This window comes from Peromyscus eremicus, chromosome 7 (assembly GCF_949786415.1).
Source record: "Peromyscus eremicus chromosome 7, PerEre_H2_v1, whole genome shotgun sequence".
Classification (NCBI taxonomy): Eukaryota; Metazoa; Chordata; class Mammalia; order Rodentia; family Cricetidae; genus Peromyscus; species Peromyscus eremicus.
Window position 1 is genome coordinate 10,884,264 of NC_081422.1, and position 6,042 is coordinate 10,890,305.

General features: G+C 40.1%; 1 non-coding gene across 1 annotated transcript; it reads right to left on the reverse strand.

The window, feature by feature from the left end:
* Positions 1-437: 437 nt before the first annotated feature.
* Positions 438-579, reverse strand: LOC131915743 (small nucleolar RNA SNORA67). The gene has a single exon (XR_009380399.1). It is a non-coding gene; the product is annotated as a small nucleolar RNA SNORA67 (small nucleolar RNA).
* Between the last annotated feature and the right edge of the window lie 5,463 nt (positions 580-6,042).

Sequence of the window (6,042 nt, forward strand, 5' to 3'; positions counted from 1 at the left end):
TCCTTTTATTGCCTTATTGCTCTAGCTAGAACTTCAAGTACTACATTGAATAGATATGGAGAGAGTGGACAGCCTTGTCTTATTCCTGATTTTAGTGGAATCACTTTGAGTTTCTCTCCATGTAATTTGATGTTGGCTGTTGGCTAGCTGTAAATTGCCTTTATTATGTTTAGGTGTGTTCCTTGTATTCCTGATATCTCCAGGACCTTTATCATGAAGGGGTGTTGGATTTTGTCAAAGGCTTTTTCAGCATCTAATGAGATGATCATGTGGGTTTTTTTCTTTCAGTTTGTTTATATGGTGGATTACATTGACAGATGATTTTCATATGTTGAACCATCCCTGCATCTGGGAAGAAGCCTATTTGGTCATGGTGGATGGTTTTTTTGATGTGTTCTTGGATTCAGTTTGCCAGTATTTTATTGAGCATTTTTTTTACATGTAGGCAGCCAAAGACAGGCAAAGGCAACAAGCATCCCTTTTTCCCCAGAGACCTCAGGTATGCCAAGTTTTCTTCCAAGTTGCTACGTCCCTGAAAAAAGCACTAGTCAGCCCCTTGGAGAGGGAATCACCTTGGACTTATTGAGTATTTTTGCTTCAATGTTCATGAGGGAGATTGGTCTGTAATTCTTTTTCTTTGTTTCATATTTGTGTGGTTTGTGTATCAGGGTAACTGAAGCCTCATAAAAAAAGAATTTGGCAATGTTCCTTCTGTTCCTATTGTGTGAAACAACTTGAGGAGTATTGATATTAGCTCTTCTTGGAAATTCTGGTAGAATTCTGCTCTGAAACCATCTAACCCTGAGCTTTTTTTATTGGGAAACTTTTGATGACTGCTTCTATTTCCTTAGGGGTTATATATCTATTAAAATTGTTTATCTGGTCTTAAATTAATTTTGGTGTGTGGTACCCATCGAGAAAATTGTCCATTTCTTTTAGATTTTCCAGTTTTGTGGAGTAGAGGTTTTTGAAGTATGACCTGATGATTCTCTGGATTTCCTCATTGTCTGTTGTTATGTCTCCCTTTTCATTTCTGATTTTGTTAATTTGTATACTCTCTCTCTGGCTTTTGATTAGTTTGGATAAGGGTTTGTCTGCCTTGCTGATTTTCTCAAAGAACCAACTCTTCGTTTCATTGATTCTTTGTATTGTTCTCTGTTTCTATTTTATTGATTTCAGCCCTCAATTTGATTATTTCCTGGTGTCTATTATTTCTCCTTGGTGAGATTGCTTCTTTTTGATCTAGAGCTTTCAAGTGTGCTGTTAAGTAGCTAGTGTGAAATTTCTCCAACTTCTTTATGTGGGCATTTAGTGCTATGAAATTTCCTCTTAGCACTGCTTTCATAGTGTCCCATAAGTTTGGGTGTATTGTGGATTCATTTTCATTGAATTCTGGGAAGTCTTTAATTTCTTTATTTCTTCCTTGATCCAGTGGTGATTCAGTTGAGAGTTGTTCAATTTCCATGAGTTTGTAGGCTTTCTGCAGTTTGTGTTGTTGTTGAATTCTAACTCTAAGCCATGGTGGTCAGATAAAATACAGGGGGTTATTCCAATATTTTTTTTTATCTGTTGGGATTTGTTTTGTGACCGAGTATATGGTTGATTTTAGAGAAGATTCCATGAAGTGTTTGGGTGGAATGTTCTGTAGATGTCTGTTAAGTCCATTTGAGTCATAACATCTGTTAGTTCCCTTATTTCTCTGTTACATTTCTGTCTGGCAGACCTGTCCACTGGTGTGAGTGGGGTGTTGAAGTCTCCCATTATTAGTGTGTAGGGCTTGCTGTGTGATTTAAACTTTAGTAATGTTTCTTTTACAAATGTGGTGCCCTTATATTTGGGGCATAGATGCTCAGAATTGAGATTTCATGTTGATGAATTTTTCCTTTGATGAATATGAAATGTCCTTCTCCGTCTCTTTTGAGTAATTTTAGTTTGAAGTCTATTTTGTTAGATATTAGGATAGCTACACCGGCTTGCTTCTTAGGTCCATTTGATTGGAAAATCTTTTCCCAACCCTTTACTATAAGGTAGTGTCTTTCTTTGAAATTGAGGTGTGTTTCTTGTATGCAGCAGAAGGACGGACCCTGTTTTCATATCCATTCTGTTAGCCTGCATCTTTTTATAGGTGAATTGAGTCTATTGATATTAAGAGATATTAATGACTAGTGATTGTTAATTCCTGTTTTTTTTGGGGGGGTTGGTGATGGTCATGGTAGTGTGTATGTATTTCCCTTCTTTGGCACTTGCTGGTATGAGATTATCTATTGCCTGTGTTTTCATGGGTACATCTAACTTTCTTAAGTTGGGTTTTTCCTTCTAGTGCTTTCTGTAGGGCTGGGTTTGTGGCTATATAGTGTTTAAATCTGGTTTTGTCATAGAATGTCTTGTTTTCTCTGTCTATGGTGATTGAAAGCTTTGCTGGTCTGTAGTCTGTGCTGGCATCCATGGTCTCTTAGTGTCTGCCAAAGGTCTTTCCAGGACCTTCTGGCTTTCAGAGTCACCATTGAGAAGTCAGATATAATTCTGATAGGTCTGCCTTTATATGTTACTTGGCCTTTTTCCTTTGCAGCTCTTAATATTCTTTCTTTATTCTGTATGTTTAGTGTTTTGATTATTATGTGGTATGGGGACTTTTTTTTTTGTTCAGTTTATTTGGTGTTCTGTAAGCTTCTTGTGCCTTTATAGGCATTTCCTTCTTTGGGTTGAAAAAGTTTTCTTCTATGATTTTGTTGAATATATTTTCTATGCCTTTGAGCTGGAATTCTTTTCCTTCTTCTATCCCTATTATTATTAGGTTTTGTCTTTTCATGGTGTCCCAGATTTCCTGGATGTTTTATGTTAAGAATTTGTTGGACTTAACATTTTCTTTGACCAATAAATCTATTTCCTCTATTGTATCTTCAATGTCTAAGATTCTTCCTTCTATCTCTTGTATTCTGTTGGTTATGCTTGCATCCGTAGTTCCTGTTTGTTTACCCAACGTTTCCATTTCCAGAATTCCCTCGGTTTGTGTTTTCTTTATTGCATTTATTTCAATTTTCATGTCTTGAACTGTTTCCTTTAGCTATTTATTTTTTCTTGGTTTTCTTTAAGAAATTTATTGATTTCTTCTATTTTTTTGTTTGTCTTTTCCTTAATTTCTTTAAGGGTATTTTCCATTTCTTCTTTAAGAACCTCTATTGTCTTCATGAAGTTATTTTTAAGGTTGTTTTCTTCCGTTTCATCTGCATTAGGATGTTCAGGTCTTGCTCTTGTAGAACTGCTAGGTTCTGGTGGTGCTGTATTGCTCTTTATGTTGTTGAATGTATTCTTTTTTTTAAAGATTTATTTATTATGTACACAGAAGAGGACACCAGATCTCATTACAGATGGTTGTGAGCTACCATGTGGGTGCTGGGAATTGAACTCAGGACCTCTGGAAGAGCAGTCGGTGCTCTTAACCTCGTTGAATGTATTAAGCTCGTTGAATGTATTCTTATACTGCCGTTTACCCATCTGAGTTTTGGATAATTATAGGAACAGGTGTTGATTCTTGTGATATCTTCGTTAGATGGGTCTTTTGTTCCTTTATTGTTTGTTTCCTTTATTGTCTTTTGGCCTGAATGGCCAAGGTTTCTGGTGATGGGCTGGTTGAGTTGTTTCAGCTAAAGTTTGTGGGGGTTTGGGTGTCTAAATGCAGTGTATCCTCCAGTTCTTCTGGGTGGTGTGGGCTTTACTTGTGCCTATGGGCTTTGTTCTTCCAACTGGTGTGGGTTGTGCCTGTGCCTGTTCTTCCACCTGGTGTGGTTGTCACTTGTGCCTATATGGTCTGCTAATGTTGCTGAAGAGGGCTGTTCATGGGGAGGCTGCTGAAGTAGGTGAGATTGGGCAGCAGAGTGGGTCTGTTCTTCCAACTGCTGTAGGTGGTTCTTATTCCTGTAGGGGCTGCTGTTCTTCCAACTGGTGTGGGTGCAGCTTGTGCCTATAGGGTCTGCTGATGTTGCTGGAAAGGGTTGTTCACAGGGAGGTTGCTGGGATAGGTGAGATTGGGCAGCAGAGTGGGTCTGTTTGGTGTAGGTGGTACTTAGGCCTGTAGGGGCTGCTGTTTTTCTAACTGGTGTGGGTGGAGCTTGTGCTTCTAGAGGCTGTTGATGTTGTGGGAGATGGTTGGCCAGGGGGAGGAGGATGGGCTCGGTGGGTTTGTGCCTTGGAGTGGGTCTTGTAGGTTCTAGAGTCCAATGTATAGCGGCGGTGGTGGAGCAGCCTGCCTGCAGGACTCTAACCTGCGGGCCAGCTGCTTACTAACTAATCTTTCGGAGAACACAAATTGGAATCCCATGAATCCCAGCACCCATGATAGAAATTCCACAATGAACACACATACACACACACATACACACACATACACACACACACACATACACACACACACACACACACACACACACACACACACACACACTGCTAGGTGTGGTGTTGCACAGATCTCAGATTTCAAGGCCAGCATGAAGCTTGGTCTACAGAGAGAGTTCTAGGACACCCAGAGCACTTACACAGAGAAACCCTGTCTTTAGAAATAAACAAACCAATCACAATGGACTGTAAATCCATCTCCCAAGGCACATTCACAGGCACATACCCACACCATATACATCATGAGATTTATAAATTATGACTATATACGTTTCTGAAATGTTTTCTTCTAGTACATGTAAATATAAGCAAAATCATACCAAACAACACTCAAACAAATAAAGAAGTAAACAAAGAAACAAAACCTGGATCTAGTGTTTTTTGTTGCATTCATTATTTGTGTGTGTGTGTAGGTGTGTGTCTAAGTATGTGTGTGTTATATGTGTGTCTCAGTGTGTGTCTGTGTGTGTTGCATGTGTGTGTGTCTCAGTGTGTGAGTGTGTATAGGTGTATGTGTGTCTGAGTGTGTGTGTTGCACGTGTGTGTTATATGTGTAGGTGTGTTTGTGTAGGCATGTGTATATGTCTTGAGTGTGTGTGTGTCTGAGTATATTCATTGCATGTGTGTGTTATATGTGTAGATGTGTTTGTGCAGGTATGTGTATGTGTCTGAGTGTGTGTGTCAGTGTTGCATGTGTGTGTTATATGTGTAGGTGTGTTTGTGTAGGTATGTGTATGTGTCTGAGTGTGTGTGTGTTGGGGGGTGTGTCTGAGTGTGTGTGAATGGGGGCATGGGTGTGTGTTTTGGATGGCTGTCGCTTTGGGGAGTTGGCTCTCCCTTCCACCAGTGTTTCTGTGGATTGATAGATCTTCAGGCTTGTGAGCAATTGCTTTTACCTGCTGCTCCATCTTGTTGACCTTCCATAGACAATATCAGACATGTGAATGAGGGCAAGGCTAGACCATGTCACCATGGAAGACTGCACAGCACAGGGAGCCTTTCTGAGGCCCAACTGTAGAATAGAACAGGGTGAGGGCACCATATTCTATCTGCAGAACCAGCAAGGGCCAGAGACTGACATGGACCTTGGAGCAATGGTTCTCAACCTTCCTCATGCTGTGACGATCCCTTAATACAGTTCTTCATGTTGTGGTGACCCCTAGCCATAAAATTATTTTCTTTGCTACTTCATAAGTATAATGAATGCTATTGTTATGAATCATAATAGAAATATCTAATATGCAGTATATCTGATATGTGACCTCTCTGAAAAGGTTGTTTGACCCTTTCACTGGCTTGGAGATTGTTCTTCTGGGAATAGAAGGAAGCTCATTTGTGTTCAGGCATAGAGGTAAGAAGAACTCATGTGGTGGTGATTCACGATGGCCACGTGAATTTGCCTCACAATGAAATGAGATGGCATTGGGCCAATGAGATGGCTAAGTGGGCAAAGATGATTGCCACCAAGTCTTTTCATCTGAGTGGGATCCCTATGGCCACATGGGACATGGGGAGAACCAACTCCAGCAGATATCTTCTGACCTCCACACTTTCACCCTGGCTCATACACTCCCCGACATACAACACACACTCACAAACCAGTGTAAGAAAACGTGGATAGGCTTAGGTGTAAATGGAAAGTGTGCTATG